The following is a 27,854-nucleotide window of genomic DNA, read 5'->3' on the forward strand; positions in this document are numbered from 1 at the left end:
CCAGCCCCACCTACCTCTCTGCCCCCACCCCCCGTGCCTCCCCGCTTCTGCTCCTCTCCAGTTCACTCACTATGCCTCAGGCACAAAGGCCTTCTTTCCATTTCTCAAATTTACCAACTTATTCCTATCTGGGGGAAAACCTAAATTTGTTCTTTGCTCTATGCAACACTTCCCCCAATCTCTGCATGGCCCAGTCTTCCCCATATTTCAGATGTCAGCTCAGTGCTCCCATCTCAGAGAGGCGATTCCCCAACCATCCATTATGGAGGATCCCTGACTCTTCCCACACCAATCACTCTCTATTATGTCACCCATCTGTCTTCTCCACAACATTAATTCTTTTCTGAATTTGTGCTTGTTTGTTATTTATTTCTCTCCCTCTAAAATATAAGACTCGGGAGACAATGGGTCTTGAGCTGCTTGTTTATTGCTGTATCTCCAGTGCCTAGATCAGTGTGTGGCACTTGATAAGCATTCACACAATAGGTGTTGAATAAATAAACATAGTTCTGGAACTATTTAGTAATATATTAATTAAATTTAAATTTTAAGGGGAGGGGAAGAAGAAAGGGGAGGGGAAGGCAGAGCACAGAGGACTTTTAGTGCAGTGAAACTACTCTGTATGACACTCTAACAGTGGATATGTGTCGTTATAAATTTCTACAAACCCATAAAATGTACAACACCAAGAGTAAACCCCAATATAAACTTTGGACTTGGGGTGATAATAATGTGTTAATGTACGTTTATTAATTGCAACAAATGTACTAGTCTAGTAGGGGACACTGATCATGGGGAAGTTATGCGTGTGGGGGACAACAGGCATATGGGAAATCTTTGTACTTTCATTCAGTCTTGTTGTGAACCTAAAACTGCTCTAAAAATGTCTATTAAAATTTTTTTAATTAAAAATTTTTAACTATAATATTCTTTACGGCTTCTGATTCTACTTGCAAATGTCATCGAGAATCTACTGAATGGTGGAAGCAATGGTAATGTTGGAGTGATTTTACTCACAGATGAACTTTGTGCTCTTGAAAGAGTAGTCATCAGTTAAGGGAAGCAATAATGACACAACCCAGCCTGCCAGCGCACCTCGCCCAGCTCTGAAAGGGATTGTGCCCAAAGTGGTACCTTTGGCTCACTTATTTCACCTGAGTGGGGGTGCATATTATTCTGTCCTCTTTTATTCTAGATCAACAAGAAGCTCAAAAACAATGAGGGTATTTCTCTCTCTCCAAATTCTAAAGAAAACCACACCCATTAACAGGGGACATGGCTCTGACAGTTGAAAGGGTAGGAGAAATGAAGAAACAATCTACAGCAGTCATTTCTACAAAAACATGTTCAAAGTAAATCATGAATGCAGAGCCCTTTCTAAGTTATGCACCTGTCAGGAGGCATCAAATGTTGTCCGCAGACATATCTGTTGGAGGAAAGATCCAGTCAACAGAAGCTGGGAGGTCAGACCTCCGTTGCCGCAGGAGCAGACCGGCAACGGGGCCAGCCCTCCTGCCATCCTCCTCTAATTGCCCAGGTATGGAGCGTTTTAACGGTTTGATCACACAGTTCTGATTTGCTCTGTCCTGAAAGAGATCGTACTTCGTTTGTGATCTCATGAATTCTAAAAACCAAAATCCCTCATACAGAGTCACCTGGTGTTAATTCTGCATTAAAATCTGTGACTGGGGGGCACAGATTCCATGCCTCCAAGTAAGTTTCTCAAGGCTTTCTCCATTCATCAGTGCAAAGGTGCCTCCATACCTGTAGGTCCCATGTCCCCTGGGCGGTCACTGGCACTGGTGACAAGACACTGTACTACCTAACAGAGCCAGCATGTCACACTGTGTCATGACTGACTGTTCACACAACCAAGCTGACATGTGATCACTCCTCATCACTTTGCCTCCTATGCCAGCTAGCTAATCATTTCCATGCTGAAAAACTGAAGCAACAGAGAAGGAATAGATAAACGTGCCTTCTGTTGTCCCGTTACTCCAAGTCTGGTTACCACCACCGACCACCACTGCCCTTAGATCCTGGGACAGCAGCACTGGACATGCCAGGCAAGGCTCCAGGGAGTCAGTTTGTAACATCTGTGTTACCATCTCTTTAAAATGGACAAGGTAGGGGCGCCTGGGTGGCTCGGTCAGTTAAGCGTCCGACTTCGGCTCAGGTCATGATCTCACGGTCCGTGAGTTCGAGCCCCGCGTCGGGCTCTGTGCTGACAGCTCGGAGCCTGGAGCCTGTTTCAGATTCTGTGTCTCCCTCTCTCTCTGCCCCTCCCCTGTTCATGCTCTGTCTCTCTCTGTCTCAAAAATAAATAAACATTTAAAAAAAATTTTTTAATAAAAAAAATAGAATAAAATGGACAAGGTAAATGTCGCTTTATTAAATTCTGACAACCCTCAGGCAAAGTGAATACAATTCAAGGTGACATTTACTGTCAAGGAAATCTTGCCCTTTCTAGGAGAGTGGTTTGTCAACACTCTGTGCATATTGGAATCAACTGGAGAGCTATTTTTAAAAACACACTGAGAGGTTACGATCTAATTGGCCTGAGGTAGGATGGTTCTAATGAGCTACCACAGTTAAGAACTACCACCCTAAGTGGGTAAATAGAAGCCGCCAGATTCTTAAAAACCCAGGGAGGAACTCTCAGCATTGCAGTGATGACCTCTGTAACCAAGAGTACACAAATAAAGAACGATAAAGTAAATGAAGCGCCATTAGCACTGAAAACCAGTGAGGTGAGGAGGATCCATTCTACAGTTGGAAGGTCTTAATCACAACTGTGTCATGTTTACAGTTATTTTTGGTAAGTGAAACAGTAAAAACGCTATGTTGTTAGTAGCTTTAATTGGGCTTTGTGTCTTCTGATGATGCTTCTGGTAACTTCACTTTGACTTTGTGAGTTTACCTTTTCCAAATTGACTTTCATAGGAGTAAAACTCCGAGTTAGTTCTTTGCCTAAAGCCCTACTTTGATGTGTTTAAGGTAGGGGAAAAAATCCTTTTAAATGAATTTCAAGGCTATGTCAAAAGCAGTTTAAAAGTTAGAAAAATATTGTTATAAAATTGCCAAAGTCAATAATTTTTTGAAATTTCACTGCAGCACATTGGACAGTTGAAAGTACTGCTCGGTCTATATTTTATGGTTCTTTGTGATTGGCTATCCACCTAGTCCTCTCAGACCCCTTTGGGGGAGCTGCACTGTTCTGTTTTTGCCATTTCTATACCCATTCTCTCAGGTTCATTGCGAAGAGGTGAAGTCTGATTGCTTACATACACTCGTGTCTTTACGTTCACCTACTCACACACAAACCCACAGGGCTGTCCACCTAGAAGACAGACGCCATTGCCCAGTCTTGGCAGCCACCAAGTTTTCCCCTGGGGAAGGGTTTGTATGGAGCCATCTACACTCAGCCCTCTCATCCTTCTCAGTACTGTGGAAATAAACGAGCACTAACCAAATAAGGAAATCAAAGACTATTTATTCTGAACTTGCTGTAGCAAGGGAGTCACCATTATTACTTGTGTTTGGGTATAGACTCAAAGGCAGGCAGAGGAGTTGGAAATTTCCAGGTTAAAAAAAAAGGAGGGCTTCAAGTGTACCCTGATTGGAAGCTGTTGGCACAAGGAAGCTGCAGGTGGTCTAACCAGAAGTGCTCTGTGATTGGTTAGGAATACACATTTGGCTTTCTCTTGTTGGTCATAAACTGGACATGGGGAAAAACAGGGAAGGTGTCAGTTATTAATCAAGTTCTGGCTATTTGGGGCCAATTGCTACAGAGCTCATAATTTACCTTCTTGAATTGTCACTAGAGATAGAAATCTGGCTTCCTTCAAGTCTGAGTTATAGCTGGCTGTCTTCCTGGCTTGTTTATTGTAGATGAGGGGTTGGTTTCCTGAGCAGGTTGTTGCTGGTTGTCGGGCAAAGTTCTATATTTATATATGGTCTGGCCATTGTCCCTTTAGATATTCAGTCTCTCAGAACTAACAGAATATGGGTTATGGGGGCTGTTTAATCCTCTGCTTTCCAGTCTGTCCCACACCCTGACTTCAGTAATTAGCCACAAATACACTGATAATTTCACCCATTAAATATAACTTACATTTATAATGCAGAACACCCAGGGAAAAGTACAGAAGGATACTATTAGCTACTCCTTTTATTATGATATCATATTTTTGAGTAATCCTAAACTTTGGTTTAAAAGATAGGAAAGGGTTGAAAAGCAGAAGCTGTCCTATGACAGGCCTTTCTTTACTTGGTTTGAACCATGCATAGGGGGAGCTAAAGACCTGTTTAATAATAACTTGGAAATAAGGAGGAAGTAGCTATGGAAAAATCAAGGTACCTGAGCAGTGAATTCCTGATTTCTCTGGATGCAAATCAGCAAGAATTCTGGCAGCTCTTCATCGAGAGCTCTTCATGCTCCCATTCTGCATTCTCTCTCTCTGGCTTCTGGAAGCACCATTTGCCTGTTGATGACAAAGCTAAAGCCACAGTTGGCAGCCCAGGCCCCATACAAGGGGAGTATCTCACACCATATGACTTGATTACCCCTCCAGTTCAGCTCGAGAGGTTTGTAGCTGATAAGAACATGGGTGAATACATATTTAAAAAGTAAATTTCCGTCCAATTTCTTTTTTTAGAACATCTGAATATTGTAACAAATATCATGCCAATTAGTTTCAGGCAAATAAAAGTGCTTATTATGCTGAGATTTAGATTTCAATTGTACTTGAGATCAATTTAACCAGAGAATGGTAACCACCAGCGGTACTAAACTCAAGGATAAATGTTAAAATACATCCTTTGGATTAATTTGCACAATAATATGATACAGACATTATTCTCATTTTGTAGATGAGAAGATTGTATGCCCCAGAAAGATCCAAGGGAACACAGCAAACAAATTACACAGCTTTTATTTCATGTACCAGGAATCCTTGGTCCCAGTTCCTCTTGTTGCATTAGTTTTCCAGAGAAACAACCCATAAGGAACCAGGAAAGCTGGGGGTGTAATTCAGTAGAAGTCCAAAGGGCCAAGAACCAGGAGCACCAATGTCCGAGGCAGGAGAGGATGAATGTCCCACCTCAAACAGAGAACACATCTGCCCTTCCTCTTCCTTTTTGTTTCCTTCAGGCCCTCAGTGGAGTGCATCAATGCCTATTCACAAGGTGAAAGTGATCTCTATCCAGTTCATTAAGTCAAATGCTATCTCTTCTAGAAACACCCTCACAGACATCCCCACGAATAATGTTTTACCAGATATCTGGATATCCCACAGTCCAACCTGGTTAACACATAAAATTAACCATCACGCATGTCCTGTGAGAGGAGATATTTAAAGATGCTCCTAGGTCATTTTCACAGAAGAACCAAGGACATGTGTGGTATAGAGTCATAAAGACAGCTTCATCCCTCAGAGGCCAATGCTTTGTATAGCCAGGAGCCCTTTCTTATGCTTTGTAGCAAACCATCCTTGTTCCCCCAAAGTGATAACACAAATTGCATTGTAATAATATAAGCATATATAGTAAATTCCTTCTACACAAGCTTGCAGATCACATTCTGCCTCAGGGAGCAAAGTCTTGGTATGTTTATCAATGCTTCTGCCAAAACTGTCACTTAGGATTCAACAGTGCCACATTCTCCACATTCGCTTCAACTTTATGGTTAATTTAAAATCACTTTTTGCTTTGGTTATTTTCAGTTCTCTCTAGCCAGCTTATCAGTTTGATGATTATATATGTTTATGATGGTATCAGTATGAGATAGGGAATTTTTATTTTCGTAGCAGTTGACAGAAGGCCTTATCATAAGAAGAAGAGATCCGCCAATGCTCAGAAAATCATTTGAAACTCCTGGTTGAGTAGAAGCTAAGACCTTGGAGACACTAAATGTAAGAATTTTCCTGCCAGAGGCAAGGAGGGGAAATTGCATCAGACAGGGAATAAGAAGCTAGACAAAGGCAGAAAAAGAGATAAAGCCCACAGTTGTTCATAACTTCTTATAACTTTCCTATAACACTCCAAGACTAAGCTAATAAAATTCTTATTGTGATTAGAACTTTTGTGGACCCTGATGAAGAGCCTGTACTTTCAGTCTAGGTCTATAAGAGGAAGAACCAAGATAGAAAGTTAGAGTGAGTTGTATTACCATATGTCTTTTTAACCATGTATTCTGATGCTTTAACATCTGGGGTTTTGCTGACCCTCCCAGAGTTGGCCAAGTCCTAGGGATAGTAAGCCACTCACTTAGGAGCAAGCTCTTCAAATGCAAACCAAGCAATGCAAAGCCCACACCTCCAACCCCCTCCTTCATTGGCCTCACACTCTGGGCCACTATCCACCTGCTTCAACCACCCCAGACAATGAGAGACCACTCCTATGCCCCAGAGCCTGATGAAATTGTTCATCTTGCCAGTTCCAAGCCTGCTTACCCTGCCTTGCCTGGTCCTTCTCACAGAAATCACAGTAAAGGCTCTTGCTCACATTCCCTCTGCCACCTCTGTCTCATGCTGACCCTCATGCTTCCCAGTGTGGCCCCCCAAAGCTTGGCATGACTCCTCCTCTTGGAAACTGTAACTACTTTTTCAATGGCAATCACCTTCTGATCTGTTGACCTTATTCTACCCCAACTTTTCCATTAATGTACTATGTCTTATAACACTAGTGGAAGAAGTCCAGAGGAAACCACAAGGAAGAAATATGTCAGAAGTTACTGACATGGTGATAATTGCTCTGAATTTTCAGACACTGAGCTGGGGCTAAGCCAAAATTACTTTAGTCTCTGAGGGGCAGGAAGGCCTCCCTCCTGCTTCAGAAGGATATGACTTTGCTTTACCCTCAGCATCACCCACCTCCCTCCTCCTTTTACCTGGTATGAATTAGCAATTCAATAAATCAACCCTTAACTGTTTTCTCTCATGACACCAGGGATTCTCATAGATGTGTGAGAATCACATAGTAGGGAAAAATCTGAAAAGTACCTATTTTTAGCTCTGAATGAAAGCAAGAATCTCCAAACCTATGTCCCTGGTCAAGTTTGGTGTGAACTGAGTAGTAAGTAAAGAATAAAACATTTTTCTTTTTAGGGAAATTTCTCTTTCAAGTAATGAGGACACACTTGACAGAACAAACATACATGAGAGGAAGGGAAGAAACATGAAAAACCTGTGTGAAAAAATTCATCCTTTCAGATGACCTTTGGATATGTAGCTAACCTCAATGTTTAGGTTGTTAGAAATTCCCTTTAAGCATATCCTGAAGCTTTAAAAAGATGTAAACACTAAGATTTAATATTATGTGTATGGTCAATCCAGACCCCTAAAGTCACCTAGAAATATGGATAACTTAGGAGACAGATGTATATGATATAAATTATTTTTAATTTAAAAAAATGTCTATTCACTTATTTTGAGAGAGAGAGAGGCTTGGGGGGTTGGCAGAGCGAGAGAGAGAGAGAGAGAGCGAGAGAGAGAGAGAGAGAGAGAGAGAGAACTCCCAAGTAGGCTCTATGCTCAGTGTGGAGCCCGATGCAGGACTTGATCCCAAAGGCTGTGAGATCATGACTGCAGCCAATATCAAGAGTCAGGTGCTTAACCAACTGAGTCACTCAGGTGCCCCAGAAATTATTTTTAATTTCTATTTAAAATAATGTATTAAATTGTGGGAGAATTATAATTATGCAGAATCTGTTCTTATTTCGGGGCGCCTGGGTGGCTCAGTCGGTTAAGCGTCCGACTTCAGCTCAGGTCACGATCTCGCGGTATGTGAGTTCGAGCCCCGCATCGGGTTCTGTGCTGACTGCTCAGAGCCTGGAGCCCGTTTCAGATTCTGTGTCTCCCTCTCTCTCTGACCCTCCCCCATTCATGCTCTGTCTCTCTCTATCTCAAAAATAAATAAATGTTAGAATCTGTTCTTATTTCTATTCCAGTAGAAAATAAGAATAAGCAATTCGAAGTCAGATATAAATTTTGGCCTCTAGAAGACAGAACCGGCAGCCACTTTGGACTGTACATGAGGATGCCACACTCAACACATGCACACAGTCTATTTTTTTTATTTCAAAGATGTGAGCAGATTCCTTATGACCAAGAAATTAACCATGTATGTGAAGAACTAAAAATAATTATTTATTTAGGAAAATATATATATTCGTTGTTGTTCTTTATTAGGATAGTCTTTAATGGTAAGCCATTCTAGTAAATAAAAATAGTTTGGATTATTTCTACTCAGTAAGCCAAAATTTTCTGGGGCCATTTTGCGTGCAAACCATTTATGTAATTTAAGTAGTAAAAATTAAGATTTCATAAGTACTTGACCTAATTTTCAACAAAAGCCTCCATATATGCCAACTGAAGTAGTCCAAATGAGCCGAGCACTCTAGTATGTTCCTCTTTGTGTCCTCAGAACTGGCACAGTGTCTGTCATCTTGTAGGTTAAGTAGGGTTTTTTACTAAATGAATGGGGATGCCTGGGTGGCTCAGTCAGTTGAGCATCCAACTCTTGATTTTGGCTTGGTTGATGATCCAAGCAAGGGTCATGGGATAGAGCCCTGTGCCAGGCTCCATGCTGAGCATGGAGTCTGCTTGGGATTCTCTCATTCATTCTCTCTCTCTCTCTCTCTCTCTCTCTTTCCTTCCATCTCTATGCCCCTCTCCCTCACTCATGCTCTCTCTCTCTCTCACTCAAATAAAAAAATTTAAAAAAAAATAGAAAAATAAGTAAAGGAAGCAGAATTAAGAATACAACTGTAATGATGGCCATTAAATGCTGACGATCCTCCGGAAGTATGCGCTAGATAAATTAACATCAATTTCTCTAAGTTTGATACATTAGAGATTCCTGTGCACAAAAATCCACCCAAGCCACATAGAATTCTGGTTTCTGTCCCTTGAAAGTCATAAAACATTATGTGGCAAAAGTATTGAACATTTCCAAGTAACATGCATCATGTTGTAGACTTCCTGCCTTTAAACACATTTATTTTTCTTTAAAAACTTAGCTTTATATTTGAAAGGCTGGCAGTAAATAAGGCTAAGCCTTCATAGGTAAAACAGAGAGTTATTTCAAAGGGATCTAGGACAATTCACAGAAAACATTCTCAGGCTACAAATACGAAACACCTCACTGGAAGGAAAGAGTCAGAAAGTCAAGTTTATATCTTAACAAGAATGAAGTTCCAAAGGTTCTGACACTTTGCAACCATGAAGAACTATTAATGATTCTCTGCCAGCCAAATCCCATCTGAGATAAGGGTACCCCACCTTCCTGACCTCCTTTGCCATTACAACTGTGAGGGTTCACTCTTCTTCCTTTTTCAGTGAGGATTTGCTGGCACAGTATCTTCTGGCCTTCTCCTGGAAGATAAGTGGGTTTCAGGTGATAGGGGGGAAAAAGAACCTCTTCTTCCCTCAAGTTCAGTGGCTGGGGCCTGTGAGTTAAATTAACAAAAGACAGACTAACAGTCTGACAGAAACAGTCTGATGGTCTAACAGAAAAGGCATACAAGTTTTATCAATATTTAAAATTTTGTGTGCATGGAGACATCACAGAAAAGAAGTGAAAACCCAAAGGAGCTGTTAGACTCATGGGCTTATATACCATTTTAACAAAGGGCAATGAAGACTGGAGACACGACTAGAAAAGAAAGAGGTTGGGGCTGCCGGGGCTGATAAGCTGTGGGAAGTGACTAGAAAATACATAGGAGGCCTAATCCCAAAAGGTTCATCACACAGACCAGTCTCAGTGCCAGCTCTTCATCTCCAGTGATAGGCTCCTCTCCCATCATCCTCGTGTGAGGGGGGGGGGCGGGTGGAGATTTATGCTGTCCTTTAAGACAGATGGGAGAGGGCAGAAAGCTCTTTCTGTGTTTGCTATTTCACAGTTGCCTTTAGCTCAAGATCATCAAATCTGCCAAAGTGGCATAATTTGGGATGGTATATTCTGGACCCCTTCCCAGGAATGGGTGAATAGTAACACATTCCGGGTGGGGGTTGCTCAAAAGTCATCTTCAGTTCTGTCTGAAATGTCCTTTGAGGAGCCCATTACAGGCAGGGCATCTTCAGAAACGAATCAAGTGGAAGCAGCCTGTGGAGGAGATGCTCAAGTAATGAAAGTCAACTGCTAAAGCAAAGAAATCTTACTGCAAATGCCAAAATAACCAGGAAATCAAATGCTTTTTACAAAGGCAGTTAGATCATATTCACCTGATGTCATTTTGTAGGTAATTTAAGCCAGAGTTCCTTGCTAGATCCCTCTGGATAGTTTAAATCTTGCCTTGGAGTTTTTTGGCCTCTAATATTTCGCTTCACTTTTCATTGGTTTGTGTGCTTGATTTTGTCTTTGCATTTCATTTTATTTCTTGTGTTTGTACTTAACACTTGCCTTTGCTAGATTTAGATTTGTGAGATTAAAAAAATAAGAAATACCTTGAAAAAATATTAAATAGATTGGAGACAAAGGATGCTCTTTTTTCTTCCTCATGAAAAATGAATGGCACTTAGGGTAATCAATACAGTCAAAGTAAATCATTATCAGGTCAAAGAATGATGAGTGAATTCTGAAAGGTGTCTACACCAACAAAAATATCATTGTAAAATAACAGATCCAGACTAGTGTCAGCTCCCAACCCATAGAATGGAGAACATAAACTTTTGTCTAACAAGGTCTTCATGGAGGTCAACCAAGAAAATATTCTCAGTTTCCACAAGAGAATTCTGCAGCTCAGAAGTATTACATGACTAGCCCAAGGCCATATAATAAATATTGGCAGAGACAGAACTAGAAAAAAACAAAGTTGGCTGGTTCCAAACCTCCTGTATCTTTGATAATTGAAAGAGGGGGGAAAGTATTTTTTTTTTGTATTTGGTTTTACCTAAAAGAAGGAGCTTTTTTCTGGATATAGCTGGTAGAATTTTTAGACCACTTCCAACAATGATCTTTGTCATGTTCTTCCCCTTTATTGGGCCATATTTCCCCTAGACTTCCAGAACTATGAAATGAAAAGGATAGAAATACACATTGATATATGTTAGTCCTTATTAGCTGCTCCGTTGAAAATCTCAAAGGAATGTTGAATGTACAGAGGGAAAATGGGATATTATATATCTCAACTTTACTCACTTATTAAAACATTTATTTAAGAATTAACTGTAATTAATCTTCCTAATTCTGGCAACAAAATGTAAAAGATGATATTTCATTATTTGATATTGCATTATTTTTTAGTATGATATTACATTATTTTTTAGTAATTTTCATCATGGCTGTGCCCCATGTTAAGAAGAAGACAGACAAACTAAGCTGAAGTTCAGTCTAACAGAGACAAATGCAGCAAGCACAACCAGGAAAATCAGATCGAACAGGCTAAATTGCCTGATGAATGACTCACAAATGGTTCTGATTCCCTAACCTCTGCAGCAAGCTTGCTGCTGGCAGACCCTTGAAGACGGCAAGCCCCGCCTGCTCAGAGACAGAATGAGTCACACTCTGCCTGGATTCTTGACTTTGTGGGGTTTGCAACCTCATTTTCCCAACAACTGAACTGCCAACCTTTATTTTCTCACTATGTTAATGAAATCCATGCTGCTCCTGCTCACTAACGGACAGAAAATATTTTATTGCTTCTCTGGAAAAAACAACACAACACAAAATAACCAGCCATTAGAATTACCCAGAACTAATTGGGAAATTGTGTGGGGAAAGGGCAGGCTATAAAGCTGCGGAACCAAGTTCAAACATAAAGTGTGCCTCAGGCAGAAAGCCTGAAAAGCATCTTGCAGTAAAATACAATAAATTGGAGGGAGGGGGGTGCTGCCTTGTAAAAGTGATAGGTTTAGGGCTTCTTAAGAGTAAAAGTTGGCATGCCCATGACAACCCCAAAGCCTTAACAGGACATTAGGTGATCAATCATGACAAAAGTCAGGGTTTGTGCTCTGACTAGCCCCTGGCCACAGGTCCTCCAAAACCTGTGCTGGGATTACCTCCTTGAGAGGAATAGTAAATGCCCAGCGACCTGCAGCCTTCCCCATGGGCTCCTAGGAGGAAGAGTCTTGACGATTGAAAATTTTCACCAAAATAATGATCTTCATAGTCACAAGTAAACCAACATAAAGCATTTGAAAGCTCGGGGCATATTCAATTATCTTTAGGATCATAAGGTTAGACAATACGGCAAGCATCTTTGGTTGAAATATCATCTTTTACATTTTCTTTCCCATTACCTCTGCATCCAGTTGGTCATCCCTTTTACTAACTTGAAAGCCTAAATACCTCTGGAATCTATTCAGTACTTTCCATCATCTCTGCACAGCCATTGTCCTAGTCTGATCTACCATTAACTCTTACCTACGCCCTTAATTCGTCCCCTTGCTTTCATTCTGATACCGTCCTGTATGTGTTTGCAAAACCTGCCATGAAATCTCAGTGGCTTATAGACCAAGTCATTTGTATTTCTCACTCGAGACTGGGAGGCTGTCTTAGCTTAGGTCTGCCTGTGTCTCATCCTGGGATCAGTGGTGCATGGGCGTGCTGTCTCATGACTGATGCAGAGGCAAGAGGCCAAGACAAACCATGGACACTGAGCGCCTCGGGTCACATCACATCCACTAATATTCCTCTGACCAATGCGCGTCACATTGCCAAGACTAAATAAACTCTAGCAGGTGTGTACAATTACTCCCCAGTCTAGTGGGAAGGGGTACAAAGTCACAAGGTAAAAAGCAAAGATCTGATCTTCCAACTGTGGAGGGAATGCAGAATTAGAAAAGATAATGTGGTATACCTTACTACCTATTAATCTATTCTCCACATCAAGCCTGAGAGGCCTTTTAAGTAAACAAATTTAAATAAACATGTCACTTCCCTTCCCATACTCTTTAATTGGCTGAATTACCATTGCAAAACAGTGTCCTTCAGGACCCTGCCGGAAAGCACCCTGCTTGCTGCTCCCACCTAATCTCTTGCCATTTTCCTCCTCCTATGCTCTTAGCCATTCTGAACCTCTGCCCTGCAGGCCTCTCTCCCACCTCAGAATTTTCTCAAGATATTCCCTCTGCCTGCCTGGAATAACTTTCTGCCCTTCCCCTCCATTGAAATTTATATCTGAAGGATGTCACTTCTTCTGAGAAATTTTCCCTGACCAGCAAGACTGGGTCAGGTCCCCTTATTAAACACTAATTCCTTCTAACTCTCTTTAACCACACTTATCCCAATTGAAATTAATGGATATTTTGTAATCTAATGATTGTCTCCCTTGCTAAAATGTAAGCTCCATGACTGTACAAATATTTTTTAGTGTGTGTGTGGGGGTTGTTATTTTCTTAGTTTCAGGGGTCTATCGTAATGAACACTCAAAACACATAGACACACATAGGCACACACACACATACACACACACAGATATATATATATATATATATATATATATATATATATTTCCATATGAAAAGCTCTACACTTTTTTCTTTAGTGATCTCCCCCACTCAGTTCTACCCCTTCAACACTTGTTTGTGTAGCAAACCAGAAGAGCTTAGCATTGGGAGCCATGTGTTGAAATCTCTGCTCAGCCATTTAGTAGCTGTGTGGGTTAATGATTTAATCTTGCGGAGCATTTTCTCATCTATAAAATGGAGATGATAATTCCTACGTTGCAAGCATGAGGGATTTAAATGAGATGTGAATGAGCAAACACTCAACCACTATTCCTTTCTCTCTTCCTGTCCTCTAGCCTAGTTACCATGCCTGAATATTCCAATGCACACCAGACGTTTCTACCCAGATTCGCTAACAGCTACACGTACCTCTCAAGCCAAACCTAGCAACTTCCTATCGAAACTGACAAACTGTTCCATCCCGACTCCCTGTTTTGCTTAACTTTTCAACAATTTCAGGTTCAAAATCTGGAACTCATTGCCCCCTAAGCCCTTCTGTGCCTCTTATCTCCCCCAAAAGGCAGCCCACCAGCTCTCCTTGGCCTTTCCCAGCTTCTCCTTACTGACCCTGACTCTTCCCCTCCTGAGACCTCTCCTGGGCTCTGATCACTACAATCCACGACCTCACAGGAACCACAGTCATTCACTTACAGTAGGTCTTGGATCACAAGTCTTCAATAAATAAAGTGCAGCAGCTGACAAAGCAGCATGACATGTCAAAGCATCACAATGACATTTTTACTTTTTAAAGTCTGTGTCAACAAATTCTAGACAGAATATAACAAAACATAGGTGGTAAGGTTACCAGGATATCTCTTTTTTTTAATGTTTTTTCTATATTACTTGGTTTTATATGATAAGAATGCATTATTTTTAGAAGTAATAAAAAATATTGTGTAAATCCAAATAACCACCCACAACAACTCTTCTATGACTTTCTTTTCTTTTTTCTAATAAATAAGAACCAAATACTTAATCTTGGCATTCAAGGTCCTTCATACTTTGGCTCTAGATTATTTTTCTAGCCTTGTCTCCTACCACTTTCCTTCATACTCACCCATATTGTAATTAAATAATACTCTTCATTTCCTTTTCCATGTGGAGTTGAAATGGTCACCCATCCCTATGCCTCTTTGGCAAGAGCCCTCAATTTTAACAAAGACATGCCAAATTCACCTGTCTCATGCCTTCTATAATATTTTAATAAGCTCCCAAGCAAGAATAAGTTTATTTGGACTTCAACACTTGCGAGAAAATATAGCCTCAAGTATCTGCTCTGTAACTTTCATTAGGAACCCAGATCAGAAAAAAATTAACATTCACTGCCATCATGGTCCCACCCATTAGGAATCAGGGTGTGACTAGGTCTCTGGTAATAGCCTTGAAGCAGGAAATTGGTAGGTCTAATTCCACAATACATTAAAAGTGGATATTTTACAAAATATGTCACAGCAATATGGGAAAGAAGATTCACATGGTAGCAATACCTACCTAAAACCCAATGTGAGTTCCCATTGATCTCTCTTCTTCTTCCACTGAAAACCTCTTCCCTAAAGACACCTCGTTTGTTGTCCATCTATTGAATTCTGCTGCCTTCAAAATCCTCTTTATTCTTCTAAGAGTTAAATCAAGCTCACACTTACTTTGCTTGCTCTACTCAGTAAACCAAAAAGTCTGGTGCATAGCTGGCACTTGAGTGGCCTCAAAGCCCCACCCAAAATAGAATTGTCAGAATATTCATCAAATACAACAAGGTTCTTCCTAGAGGAAAATTCTACTGCTAAGAAAATATGGCTTCTCCACACTAGTATGCACCCTTGGAAGATCAGTTTAAATGCCATGTCCTTCAGAAACGTCCTCTAATGCAACTAAATGTGTAGACTTTCTTATATCCAAACCCCTATGTAATGGGTTGAATAATACACCCTGCAAACTTATATTATGAGTTTTTACTGTGTAAACTACATTGAGGACTAGAGAAACCCTACTTGACAGGCAACTCCCAAAATATTACTCTTAGTTCTCTCTTGAAAAATATCAAATATGTGGGCAAAATTATACAGCAAGAGGTCATGGCCCTCACAAATGATGAAAACACACTGGCATTATGACTCATAGACACTAAGATTCTTCCCCACCCTTCTCAGTTCTTTAGATGTTATTATCCGTTACATTTAAAGAAGATGAAAGGCAATTTTATTTCAAATGCCATGTTTATTTTTGGCTTAAAATTTACAAGCCCGCTTGTCATTGCAAAACAGCATAAAGCACTATGACACTGTTTTGAAGAATCAGAATCCTAAAATTGTTTTTATGATTTAAACAAGGTATTTTATCTGCAGTGATGTAATTCCATGTCAGAATTTTACTTCTATACAGTTGGTGTCAGACTCAGGTAATTGGAACAAGGTATTCATGAGGCGAAACTGAGCAAAGAGCTCAGAGCAAAGGAATATTTTACTCTTCAAATTCACTGACAATAAATTGTCACACTCCTTAGTTCACTGCCAAAAAAAAAATCCTAACACTGTAAACACTGATATCACAAAATATTCCCAAGGAACAGATGATAGAAGTCTATCCATTATGGTAATGGAGCTGAGCATAGGAAAATTGCTAAGGGAAATTGCATCTGGATAAGCTGTCCCAGATGGTGCCTTATTTGAAGCAGCCTGCCCTTCCTAGCACAAACTTATGATCACAAGCCCTCCATCCCAGGGTGAGAGTATGTGTGGTATCGTAGCGTTAGGGAAGTTTGCAAAGCCATACGGCCCTGTTTCTCTGCGGCTACCTCACATACCACATACTACAGTACTCACCTGCCCTGACATGATCAATAATATCTGGGTGAAAGCTGATGGGAGTTGAAATGACTCCAGAAGCCTTCTAACCAGAGTTAATGTGAATTCCCCTTAATTCATACCATTGCAGAGTCCAGTACAACAAAAAGTACATACATTGGTATATGCAATTATAGATTTCAACCCCCAAATCTGAGAACTCCCTCAATACCCTCAATCAGTTCTCCTTTGTGATTCTGTAGGAATGAAGAGATTTCATGTCTTCAAGTCAAATGTCCCTAGCAGAAATCTGAGAAAAATTTGGTCTTGACTTTTTCAGCCATATAATACGTTCTACAACTCGAATGATTTTTCTGAATAAGACAGATAAACTATTTTGTTAGGAATCATTTTAAATGCACTGCTGAACTAGCACACACACAAAATAAGGAATCCAAAGATCCTAAAAATTAGTTATAATAGTGACTGGGAGATAAGTAAATACCAAGACTGGCTTTGCCCCAAGAATTTCTGCTAAACGATGGAAAGCTAAGCTTCTGATTTGTTAGCTTCTTGGTACATGAAGGACAGTAGTAGAAGTCTAGTGCCCAGTGAATATGTGGAACCCATTAGGAGACCCATGGGTTATACATAACCCATTATATATAAAGCAGGGGACCCTAATTACTCTAAAGGAGAAGGTAAGAATACTTGTCTGTCTTGATTATGACCCTGGATGAAGAGGAAAAAACCTACCCTGAGAACTTGAGAGCTCAACCTGGCCTTCAAATGGGTTTTGGCCCAAAGTGCTTTGTAGGCCAAAACTCTTCGGTTAATTAAATTAAAAGTGAGTTTTGAGTTGGATGTGTCACACAAAAGAGAATGTCATAAATACAAGTAAGTCATCTTTTATGATATCAATTCAACTCTGACCAAAGATGTGACACAGATATAGGTCAAGACAATAAATAGTTCACAGCACAAAAACCAAAGATTCACAAGAACAACCATAAGGGATCAACCATAGAACAGACTAAATATAATGGCAGACATTAGAATTATCAAAGAATGCAAAATCCCTGTGTTTAATATGTTTAAATAATTTTTAAAAGATAACTAAACTTGAAAGTGCAAGCAAAGAACAAGACATGATACAGAATGACCAGATGTGATGAAGAACCAAATAAAACTATATTTAGATAATATATCTAAAATAAACCCCCAAATTATAATTATATAAAAAACCAAATAAAAATGTAATAATTAAGTTTGAAATTTAAGAGAGATTAAACAGCAGACGAGATGCACGTTCACTGAAAATCAGAGAACTGAAACATAGCTATGAAGAAATTAGATGCAAAATATGAAAGACAGATTGAAAGATATGGAGAACAGAGTGACAAGGGCTATAATAATGCCTGATTGGAAATTCAGAAAAGATAAGGAATTGGGAATAGACAATATTTGAAGATAAAAAGGCTGAGACTTTTTTTAATATATACATTTTTTATTTTAGAGAGAGAGCATGCACACAATTGGGGGAGGAGCAGAGGGAGAAAGAGACAGAGAGAGAGAGACAGACAGAATTTCAAGCAGGCTCCATGCTTAGCACAGGCACCCATACAGGGCTCGATCCCACAACCCTGGTATAATGATCTGAGCCAAAATCAAGAGTCTGATGCTCAACCAACTGAGCCACCCAGGAACCTCAAAAAGGCTTAGAACTTTTCAGAAGTATTGAAAGATCTTCAGATCCAGGACCCCAGTACATCTCAAATAGGCTAAATAAAAACCAGTTGAATTTTAGACACATAATGGGGACACTGCAAAGTGACAAAAGTAAAATATATTTAAAATATTTTAAGGCATAAAAGCAAAAGGAAGATAACTGGAGTGATTGTTGACTACACATCAAAGAATGGAAACCAAAAGAATGCAGAAAAATAGACTGACGGAAAATCACTGCCACCCTAATTTCCATACCAAACAAAAGTGGGGTGCCTGGGTGGCTCAGTCGGTTGAGCGACTGACTTCAGCTCAGGTCATGATCTCACAGTGTGTGAGTTTGAGCCCCGCATCGGGCTCTGTGCTGACAGCTCAGAGCCTGGGGCCTGCTTCCGATTCTGTGTCTCCCTCTTTCTCTGCTCCTCCCCCACTCATGCTCTGTCTCTCTCTGTCTCAGAAATAAATAAAAACATTTAAAAACATTTTTTTTAAAGAACAAAGAGGAAATAAAGACATTTTTAGACAAAAGAAAAAGTTAAGTGAGTTTACCACCAAAAGATCCCTATTACCATGGATTCTAAACAATGCATAAATTTCAAACAGAAATAAAGTGATTCCAGGTGGAAGATTTGACATGCAAAAAGAATAGAGTGCAAAGACATTGATTAATATGTTAGTGAAAGTGACCAACCAGTAACTGTATAAAACTATGAAATTAATGGCTAGTTTATGGTGAAATGTAGGTGAAAACTAAAATACCCCCTAACAATAGCGTATATATTTCTACTCTGCTGTCCTACCCTTTGGGCAGGGCCCTGGCAACTAATCCTTCTATTCCAGCAAACATGTCTCCCAAAATATTGGTTAATTTGATTTTATCTGATTTGGGTGATTACAGGAAAAAAGTGAGTAGAATATGCTCTATGTGAAAGACAGCACCAAGGAGATTAATCTTCACCTAGAAACTCAAAATGCTTTACCCGATTCAAGGAATTCATTCCAACTCCCTTTTAAATCGAAACTTTATTCCTGTCCTCCTTCCCAAAAGTAAGCCTATCTAATTCACAAAAACACCAACGGGACTATTGTATTGCTTAATTCAGGGCAGGAAACAAAATGGCACTCGTGCTGCCCACCCCCCAATCCTCTGCCCAGGGTGGACTTGTTAGTTAATCATGGCTCTTTTTTGAGGGGCCGACTGTGGTCACAGTCTTGTCAAGTGCTGCAGACAGCCCCTTCCAATCAATCAAAGCTAGCATTTGACATTGAACCTACTTGCCTTTTCCAGCTCAAGGGCTGCTGGCTTTATTCTATATGGAAAGCAGTCTGTGATTGCTATTTCTTTCTTTAGTTGTCACGGACAGAAATACAATTTTATTTTCTATCCTGGAAATATTCCTTCACCCCTGGTTGCTGGTAAAGGGTAAAAATTATATTAAGTCATAATCCTGGCTTAGACATTCACACTGACTCAGGCATACACAGTCTGACTTTTAGGTACACACATTCTATATATGCTTATAAATAATTGTACAAGAATTATGTGTTTGCTACATAACAGTAAAGTCTCATATTTTGAGAGTGCTTTACAGCTATCAAAACACATTACCATAAATCTTTTGTCTCAAATTCTAAAATTAAATATGTATTGAGCAATGCCATGTGACAGGTACTATGCTAGATGTTGGGATATAAAAATTCTTGCCCTCTTGAGTTTAGAGCTTAGTAGAGGACACAAACACATAAACAAATGACAGGAACACAAGATGATACTTTCATAATGAAAAACAAGGAGGGTAGCATGTGGAGTGATTAAAAGTATGAACTTTGGGAGGCACCTGGGTGGCTCAGTCGGTTGGGCATCTGACTCTTGATATCAGCTCAGGTCTTGATCTCACAGTCATGGAATCGAGCCCTGCACTGGTTAAGCATCCAACTCTGGATTTTGGCTCAGGTCATGATCTCACGGTTGTGAGATCTAGCCCTATGTGGGGCTCTGTACTGGGTACGGAGCCTGCTTAGGATTCGCTCTGCCCCTCCCACCTCGTGTGCGTGTGCGTGTGTGTGTGTGTGCATGTGCAAGCACTCTCTCAAAATAAGTAAACCCTAAAAAACAGTATGAACCTTGGGAGCAGAAAAACCTTGAGTTCCTGTCCCTGCTCTATAATTTCCCAGCTCCCTGAATAAAGCTCTGTATTTTAGGGTTCTCTAGAAAAACAGAACCAATAGGATATATATGTACATCTTATATATATATTTCCTTATATAAGTTCATCTATACATGTATGTGTATAAAAATATACACATATATTTTTATTTTTTTAATGTTTATTTTTGAGAAAGAGAAAGAGAGATAGAGCATGAGTAGGAGAGGGACAGAGAGAGAGGAAGACACAGAGAGAAGGAGACACAGAATCCAAAGCAGGCTCCAGGCTCTGAGCTGTCAGCACGGAGCCCAATGCAGAGCTAGAACCCATGAACTGTGAGATCATGACCTGAGCCAAAGGCAGGCACTTAACCAACTGAGCCACCCAGGTGCCCCTAAAATATATAATATATAATATGTACATATATATTATATATTTTAAACATACTTTACACATAATATATATTATATATATTACACACACACACAAATATAGTATATACACATACAGGTGTATATTGGGGATATTACAGGGTCAGTTCCAGACCTTCGCAATAAAGTGAATATCACAGGAAAGCAAGCCAAATGATTTTATTTTTTAGTTTTCCAGTATATAAAAAAGTTATGTTTACATTATACAATAGTCTATTAAGTATACAATAACATTCTGTCTAAAAAAAATAATGTGCACACCTTGATTAAAAAATACCTTATTTCCCAGATGATGAGTGATGTTGAGCATTTTTTCATGTCAGTTGGCCATCTGGATGTCTTCTTTCGGGAAGTGTCTATTCATGTATTTTGCCCATTTCTTCACTGTATTATTTGTTTTATGGGTGTTGAGTTTGATAAGTTCATTATAGATTTTGGATACTAACCCTTTATCTGACATGTCGTTTGCAAATATCTTCTCCCATTCCATTGATTGCCTTTTAGATTTGCTGATTGTTTCCTTCACTGTGCAGAAGCTTTTTATTTTGATGAGGTCCCAATAGTTCATTTTTACTTTTGTTTCCCTTGCCTCTGGAGACATGTTGAGTAAGAAGTTGCAGCAGCCAAGGTCAAAGGGGTATTTTCCTGCCTTCTCCTCAAGGATTTTGATGGCTTCCTATCTTATATTTAGGTCTTTCATCCATTTTGAGTTTACTTTTGTGTATGGTGTAAGAAAGTGGTCCAGGTTCATTCTTCTGCATGTCGCTGTCCAGTTTTCCCATCACCACTTGCTAAAGAGACTGTCTTTATTCCATTGGATAGTCTTTCCTGCTTTGTCAAAGATTAGTTGGCCATACGTTTGTGGGTTCATTTCTGGGTTCTCTTTTCTGCTCCATTGATCTGACTCATCATCCGGGAAATACAAATCAAAACCACAATGAAATACCACCTCACACCTGTCAGAATGGCTAACATTAACAACTCAGGCAACAACAGATGTTGGCGAGGATGCAGAGAAAGAGGATCTCTTTTGCACTGCTGGTGGGAATGCAAACTGGTGCAGCCACTCTGGAAAACAGTATGGAGGTTCCTCAAAAAATAAAAATAGAACTACTCTATGACCCAGCAATTGCACTACTAGGTATTTATCCAAGGGATACAGGTATGCTGTTTCAAAGGGGCACATGCACCCCAATATTTATAGCAGCACTATCAACAATAGCCAAAGTATGGAAACAGCCCAAATGTCCATCAGTGGATAAATGGATAAAGAAGATGTGGTATATATATATATATATATATATATATATATATATATATATATATCTCGGCAATCAAAAAGAATGAAATCTGGCCATTTGCAACTACATGGATGGAACTGGAGGGTATTACACTAAGCAAAATTATTCAGTCAGAGAAAGACAATTATCATATGACTTCACTCATATGAGGACTTTAAGACACATAACAGATGAACATAAGGGAAGGGAAGCAAAAATAATATAAAAACAGGGAGGGGGGACGAAACCCTTAATGGGTAAGGGGCATTAAGGAATCTACTCCTGAAATCATTGTTGCACTATATGCTAACTAACTTTGATGTAAATTTAAAAAAACAAAATAAAATAATTAAAATGAAAAAAATAAAAGATCTTGAACTCTTTAAAAAAAGGCACCTTATTTCTAGAAAATGCTACCCATCATCTGAGCCTTCAGCAAGTTATAATCATTGAAAACCATAACAAATAAAGTAATGATGAAAAACTTTGAAATATTAAGAGAATTACCAAGATGTGACACAAAGACACAAAGTGAGCAAATGCTGTTAGAAAATGGTGCTGTAGACTTGCTCAACGTAGGCTTGCTACAAACCTTCACTTTGTAAAATACAAGATCTGCAGAACCCAACCAAGTGGAGCACAATAAAACAAGGTATTCCTGTGTGTGTGTGTGTGTGTGTGTGTGTGTGTGTGTGTAGACAAAGAGAAAGAGAGAGAGAGAATATTGCCAGAGTCCAGCTCCAGCAGGTCCAGGGGTTCCCGAAGGATGAACGGCATCAGCAAAAAAGTGAAAACAAAAATAAAACAAAAATAAAAATGGACACAGACAACAGCAGTGTGTTGAACCGGCCGCTTTATTGTGGCAAACGCGGCATTATGTTTGTTAGCAATTTCCTTGCAGTGTACGTCATCTATGTTTTCTGGAATTACCCAATTCTAAAAATGTTCCTATGTGTAATCACCCTTTAAGGAATAACATGGTTATTTTCTCATAATGTTCCCCCCTGCCCTTTGCTTATTGATTAATTTCTTACATGATTTTCTTATGTATCTATGTTTATCTATATAAAGCATTTGCTTTGTTGTTTTCATGAAAGGTCATTTATTTCTCAACACCTCAAGCGGAACACTTACAGGGACATGACCTCTTAGTTGTTTCCCCAAACTATTTGTGGTTTGAGGAACATAAGTGTTCGCCTTGGTCCGAGGTGCCAGGAGGGGGCCAAGAGGGCCTTAGGAACCCACGCCTTATACATTCTCAGAGAGACAATGCACCTAGGAACTAATGAACCATTCTGTACTTTAACCAACTAGGTCCAATCATCATCTGGAATGCCTCCTGGAGCCCAAGTGGGCCTAGGGGTTGGAGTAACTTGTGCCCATAGATACACTTCTTTGTTGCCGGAGTGGGGCTTTTAAATCCATTTGTCCCTTCTTGGCTGGGAAATGCATGAGGCTATCCTTCCTGTAGGTAGAGGAGTCTTTATAGGGGGTGGCAAGGGCTAAATGTAGGGCCACACAATTTCCTTGAGGAATCTTATTTCTTTCCCAATGGTTCTTTTCCCAGGGGGCCTGTCGAGGGAAATTCCTCAACAGACAATTCCCCAGGTACTTTTATTAAAGCCAAATTACATAAAAGCGGGAGGACAAGAAGCTTCACTGTTGGTGGACCACCCGGCAGTCCCGATCCGTCCACCGCCCTGCCATCAGGCTGGTTGGATAGCTTGGCTTCTGGCAGAATATATGTATATATATATATATATATATATATATATATATATATATATAGAGAGAGAGAGAGAGAGAGAGAGAGAGAGGCAGGGAAAGGAAGAGAGGGAGAAGGAGAGGGGAAGAAAGAGATTGACTCTAAGAAATTGGCTCACATGATTGTGGGGGGGCTGGCAGGTCTAAATTGAAATTCTAGTAGGAGTTGATGTTTTAGTCTCAAGTTCAAAGGCCATCTGGAGCCAGAATCCCCTCCTTATAAGGGGCCTTCGGTCTTTTCTCTTAATGCCTTCAAATGATTGGAGGAGGACCACCCAAGCTATGGAGGGTAATATTCTTCACACAAAGTCTAATAGTTTCTATGCTAATCACATCAACTTAGCACTACAGCCTAGTCAAGCTGACACATAAAATTAAGCATCTCAGGCTCATTTCTTCATTAGTAAAATAATAATGAGAAGAACAGAAATTATTCACACCTGCTTCGTAGGATCTTTGTGAAGTTGTACTAGAATCTGTTCTATCAGTGCTTGGCACAGTGTCTGGGAAAGGTGCATGCTAGGGAACACCAGGTTAGTATCAGTGTTAGCTCATCAGCTGCTCCAGGTAATGGCGTCCCAACCACAGGGCAGAGTTCTGGGTGGTGCCTGGCCTTTCCTCCCCTGCCCGTCTTTGTGCATGTGACCTCCTCTGTCTGGAACACTTAAACCAGTCTTTGTGGATGAACTAGCTAACTCCAAACGTAAGGGTGGCCTGGGAAAAATCTGCAATATTTGACCATCCTTGATGAACAAAATCACCATTTTAATAGGTTCTGCTTACTAAAACTAAGCCGCTTTGTAGCACTATCAGTATAGTTTAAAAAGAAACCCCAGAACAGTATCTAAAAACAACTGAAAATAAACGAGGGCATTAAAATTTTAATCCACAAATGAAATTTCTAAAATTCCTTTTCCTTCTCAAATACACACACACATGCACACACAGACACACACACAGTTGTGTGTACATGTGTACTTCTATAAAGAGGATATATACATGTATCTGTATTTCTGTATTGCATGGAATTCTAGGCCAGTAGCCCAAATGTTCCTCTAACCTAGCCTTGCTTAGCAATCTTATCTTCCTTTTTCTCCTCCTCTCACCTTCTAGATTTATTCTTCTGTGTTCCTATAAGTAGTTCACTGACCTTCTGATGTAAACAACTCAAGCTTGTGCTTCCTAACGAAGTGCAGTCTAGCAAAGACAAGACTCTGTAACGGAGAACATTAATTAAATTACACATTAACCTTTTTTTGCAGTCATAACATTTTGTGCATACATAATTTCCAGATTCCATTACTTTTGTATCTGCTTAATACAAAGTTTGTGTTCATACTGAATTCTGTGTTACACAGCTAAAGCCACTCAATTAAATGAAAAGAAAAACTCAGATTTTTACATATTAAGGTTTTTTTCCCAATACTATATTTTTAACAAACGATGCCTATTGTGCATAGAGCATATAAAAGCATGCCAAGATTGCCCAGGCCTCAGACTGCTCACTTGTGGAGATACCTTTAAAAAATATATATTTTTTACATTTATTTATTGTAATTTTATTTATTTATTTATACATTTGAGAGACAGAGCACAAGTTGGGGAGGGGCAGAGAGAGAAGGAGACACAGAATCCAAAGCAGGCTCAGAGCCCGATGTGGGGCTCGAACCCACAAACCGTGAGATCATGACCTGAGCCAAAGTCAGACGCTTAACCGACTGAACCGCCTAGGATATATCTTTAAATATATTGTGGAGATATCTTTAAATGAAAACTTGGTGAACACGCTCTTCCATTCCTCTGGGTGACTACCAGTGATGTATGTTTTTTCCCCCTCATTTCTTTGTGCAAACCCAGAAGGTTCAAATGTGTTTCTGATGAGCAGAGATCCTGGAAGTTACTTGACCCTGATGTGATATTATTTTCTAAGCTCAGAAGATGAATCGTCCTTCCAAATTCCCCTGCTGGCCTCGCCACAGCTTTAAGGTTAATAAGGGAGTATTTAGAAGGCAGAAAGTATTTAGAGCTCTGGGAAAATGAGGTAACAAGTGGAGGAGGAGAGGCACTTACAATTATAAGGTAATATTGTTAATACAGAAAGTAAGAGTCAGCCCATTTTCTAGAGAGCAGCCTTTGGCATCAGGCTCTGTGAAGGCCGTCTGAAAACCCTGAGAAGCACAGCAATTTGAAGGGCTCAGCTTATTGTCCAGCAGTGCAGTTTCTCCCTGGAGTGACTGTCACCTGTTTGCTAAAGAAAGCTGACTCTCCTCTCCTTAAAAATAGATGTGGGCATGGGGCGCCTAGGTGGCTCAGTCAGTTAAGTGTCTGACTTCAGTTCAGGTCATGATCTCATGGCTTGTGGGTTCAAGACCCGTGTCAGGCTCTGTGCTGACAGCTCAGAGCCTGGAGCCTGCTTCAGATTCTGTGTCTTCCTCTCTCTCTGCACCCCACCTCCCGCTTGTGCTCTGTCTCTCTCTCTCTCTCTCTCTCTCTCTCTCTCTGTCTCTCTATCTCTCTCCCCAATATACATAAATATTAAAAAAGAAATAGATGCAGGTATATCATATAACTGCTTATGTCTCTGGTTTCCATTCTTTCTTTGAACATATCTGAAGTATTTGTAATGAGTTTTATTGAGACATTTTGTGTTTGTAGTTACATTTGTTCACAGCAATCTAAGACACTCAGGTGGTATATATATGTAGATATAGTCATAGTCATGTCATGTACATAGTCATGTAAAAAAGCAAGAAAGACCTTTAGCTCATAGCAAATCATGGTATGCCTGTGTTCTAGTCTATCTCCAGTGTTATGATACATTCATATAAAAATAGAAAATAAAAGTATAGCAATTTTAACAGATTATCTGTGTGTACTTCACAGCACACACACACAAAAGATGTCTCTAAATGTGCAAGCATGGCATCATTACAACAGTGTTTCATTAAATCTTTACATTGAGAAATGCTGTATTTTGAGAGTAATCTCTAAGTCCACTTTCTGGCAGGAATTCATAGAGCTGAAGGGGAGGAAAAAGTTTGCCTTGACTCTCTTAGGGTCCCTAACTGGATCTGAAAATTAAACTGGCAAAGACAGGTTAACAGAAGAAAAGCTTACAGATTGTACTGAATTTTTACGTATACATGGGAAACTTCACAAGAGAATGAGACCTTAAAAGGGACATCTTCGGCAATGGGCTCTCCATGGGCTCAGAGCAGGGAGCTTATATACCCTTTAGACGGAAAGACAATAAATTGGTGAAGAATTAGGGCAAAAGGGTTTGGACTCAGGGTAGTAAATAGTGAAGAAGTAACAAGGGTGATAAGGGTTAGTTCAATGAGGTTGGTTTACGGTGAAAAGAATATCTTCCTCCTGATACAGCGAGGGCACCCGTCACATGGGAGATTTATCTCCTGCATTGAGCAAAGAAAGGTGAGGTGGCAGGCAAGTGTGACCTCTCTGCTTCTATTATTTTCTCATACTTCATCTTCATCAGCTTAAGATATTCAATATACCAACGTGTCATATTTTGGGGGTAGCATATCCTGAACCCCATCAGAGCCACTGGCTGAACTACAAGCACAACTATCCGGACTGGCTGCAGAAAATAGAAGACAACAAGAAACATAACATCTCAAGGTTAAAGGGTTACCTTAGCTTCCACTTTGCCAAATTGTGATTCTAAATGTCACTGAAGAAAAATAACTTACTAGGCTATAGTTTAGAATTTAGATTTAAATAAGAGATAAAGCTTGATAATGTTCCCAATTGCTAATATTATAGGCATAGTAACAGTCTAAAATGGATTGCTTTCTAACAGGATCAACCATATGCAGAAGCAAAGTCCCACGACTAGAGGTTCTAGGGCTCCCTGGACCCCTCACCCCTACCCCTCTATTACAATTTTATAAAACTACTGGGTGGTGCCTAAAGTTTCATCATTACAACACTATCTCTCTTAAAATGGATATATATACCATGGCAGAAAGAGGATATATGGTCATTATTTGCCCAACATATATGTGTGTGAGCCAGAAGCTCCCGGAGGGCAGGCATGTTGTACTGAATCAAGAGGCAGGCAAATTGTGTGGTAAAAAAAAAAGGTCCTCAACAATTTGTTATAGAATGTATAAATAAATCAATCCCCATTGATCCTAGTGTGAATTAATTTATTGCATTTTGGACAACCTATATGGGAGCTGGTTGTGAGGGGAAATGAGAAGGGGACATGAACAAGCAAAGCCCAGAGCCTAGGGAATTGTCCAAAATGACCAGAATT

The 27,854-nt window shown here is 39.9% G+C and overlaps 1 long non-coding RNA gene across 1 annotated transcript in view; it reads left to right on the forward strand.

Moving 5' to 3' along the window:
• The first annotated feature begins 2,577 nt into the window (after positions 1 to 2,577).
• Positions 2,578 to 27,854, forward strand: part of LOC131514997 (uncharacterized) — a 68,062-nt gene continuing 42,785 nt past the window's right edge. Inside the window, exon 1 of the long non-coding RNA XR_009263377.1 lies at positions 2,578 to 2,818. This is a non-coding gene — a long non-coding RNA (uncharacterized LOC131514997). The remainder of the gene's footprint in view (positions 2,819 to 27,854) is intronic.

The sequence above is a fragment of the Neofelis nebulosa genome, chromosome 6 (assembly GCF_028018385.1).
Source record: "Neofelis nebulosa isolate mNeoNeb1 chromosome 6, mNeoNeb1.pri, whole genome shotgun sequence".
Taxonomy (NCBI): domain Eukaryota; kingdom Metazoa; phylum Chordata; class Mammalia; order Carnivora; family Felidae; genus Neofelis; species Neofelis nebulosa.